A 2,860-nucleotide genomic window follows, 5' to 3' on the forward strand; every position below is an offset into this window, starting at 1 on the left:
TCTTATTTTTAAATTTGATTATTTTTTATCTTATTTTTAAATTTAAGGTCAAATATAAATTTTTTAAATTTTTTTTTTTAAAATTATTTGACCTTATTTAAATTTAAAATAAGGAAACTATAATCATGATATTTTGAATAGATATAAGATATTTTGCTAACTTTAAAATTTTGTCATTTTTCTTAAATTAAATTATAAAATTAGAAAAAGAATATTTATTTATCATTTTATTTTATTTAATATTTAATTTATAAAATAACATGAAATTTAAAAGGTGGTTAGCAAATTTTTTTTTTGAAATGATATTTAGGTTAGTTGAAACCTAATTTTTTCAAAAATTGTAGGTTTAATTTAAAATATTATTTTACTTTATTTAAAACCGAAAATATTTATTTATTTATTTATTATTTTCGAAATTAATATTTAAATTAAATAAATCCTACATCCAACTATCCAAGTTTTACTTGTTGCAGAAGTATGTGTTTTTAGCTTGTGTGTAACTTTTATAAAAATCTATTATTGCTTGATCTAAATTTCCATGGTTAACTTGTTGACAGATCCAATGATCTGATTTTAACCCATGGTTCAATTGTCAATATGTCAAGTAAATAATTTGTAACAGGTAAATTTTACATTCTTCTTTCATCTGTGTATGACCTAGCAACATGATAGGATCCATCCAAAGTGTGCCTGTGTGAGCCTATATGTTTATTTTGTTTTAATATAGATACATATAGGTTGTTGCTAAATAAAATGTCACACCATGATAGATTTTATTTAGGTCCATTTAGTTATTGGACCTATTCAATTAATAATAGTTATTTATTTTAAGGTTAAATTCCTCTCTTTTGGGCCTTGTGTGAGAGTTGGGAGTCATAGAAGTGGGTACGACATACTGCACCCAGCACCCCTTCACATGAACTACCCCAATTATGAAGGCCCATTTGCCTGATTTGAATAACTGTACTAGGTTAATTATATTAGTTTGACCTAATAAAATTGAATTAGCAACATAATTAACTTTTAAAATATATGAAATTTATTTTCATTTTAATATATTTTTTTATTTAATTTTTTTTTTTGAATTCCTTTTATTAATTAATTTAAAATTGAATAAATCCTACATCCAACTGTCCAATCTAACTTGTTGCAGGAGTATGTGTTTTAGATTGTATGTAAGTTTTTCTAAAACCTATTATTGCTTGATCTAAATTGCCATGGTTAACTTGTTGACAGATCCAATGATCTGATTTTAACCCATGGTTCAATTGTCAATAGGTCAAGTAAATAATTTGTAACAGGTAAATTTTACATTCTTCTTTCATCTGTCTATGACCTAGTAACATGATAGGATCCATCCAAATCTGTGTGCCTGTGTGAGCCTATATGTTTACTTTAGTTATATATGCATATAGGTTATTGTTGCTAAATAAAATGTCATGTCTTGATAGATTTTATTTAGGCCCATTTAGTTTTTGGGCCTATTCAATTAAAAACAGTTGTTCATTTTAAGGTTAAATTCCTCTCTTTTGGGCCTTGTGTGAAAGTTGGGGGCCATAGAAGTGGGTACGACATACTGAACCCAGCTCCCCCTCACATGAACTACCCCAATTGTGAAGGCCCATTTGCCTGATTTGGATAACCGTGCTAGGTTAATTAAATTAGTTTAACCTAATAAAATTGATTAGCAACATAATTAATTTCGTTTTTTTTAAAATTAATTTAAGAAAACATAGTTTAATGAATTATATTCTAGATAAACTATATGTATTTTCTTGTATTTTAATTAAATATAGAATTATAACCAACTAGATTCTTTCTGAAGCTTAATTTTAATTATTTCATTAAATATTCCTATTTAAGTTGAAAATTAGTTATTTCTAACTAATCAACTTAAATTTGAATATCTTTTGAATTTCAAATTTCAAAATTAAGTTGAGGAATTTTAGAAATTGGTTATTAAGATTCTTTGGATATTTTTAAGTTGATATTTTTTTTAATATGGATAAACTTAAAATGAAATATCTTTTAAATTAAGTGGTTACAACTTAATTTTAATATTTAATTTAAATTATAATTTGAAAAATATTTAAGTTATTTTTTAAGATTCTTCTAAACAACTTAAATAAGATATTTTTTTCAAATTTATTCCATTATATTTTAATTATTTATTTAATTCGATTTTTTTTTTCGAATTTAAATAGTTGAAATTCAATTAAAGTTGGATTTTTTTTCTAATTTTTTTTATTAAAACGAACTTTAGTTTGTAATTTTTCATCATTAAAATATGGAATAAATTAAATGATTAAATAAAATACATATTTTTTTTAAATAATGAGCTTTAATCAAGAGACATTCGATCTCCATTGTTGGTTTTACATAGCTATTGTTTTAGTGAGTAATCCTCCCTAATGGAGGAACGTTCATTAGCAAGTTAGCATCGTTTAATGTCGAAAGATAAGTATTTTTGTAAGTTTTTTATATTAGTATTGATCACCCTACTGGTGGCGACTGTATAAGACTTACATAAGTATGAAACAATGGTGGAAGCTCATAAGATAGAATAGCCTTGACTCTCGCCTAAATGAGACAACGCTGAATTCCAATCTTGATTGAATAAAAGGTTGCTAGAATGTTTATCATTTTAGATGAATTGACAACTCTATTCAATGGATGATGCTTTGACTCTCGCCTAAACGGGACACTGTATCAGTTTGTTGGAAACCTTAGAAAATAAACTATGTTAAATTTAGTATTTTTATAACATATGTGATTATTTGTTATTTTGTAAACTTGTGTATGAATTTATTGAACCAAAACCTTACTTCTATTTTATTGATGTGTTGTAGTGCCAATATGG

This window comes from Cannabis sativa, chromosome 3 (assembly GCF_029168945.1).
Source record: "Cannabis sativa cultivar Pink pepper isolate KNU-18-1 chromosome 3, ASM2916894v1, whole genome shotgun sequence".
Taxonomy (NCBI): domain Eukaryota; kingdom Viridiplantae; phylum Streptophyta; class Magnoliopsida; order Rosales; family Cannabaceae; genus Cannabis; species Cannabis sativa.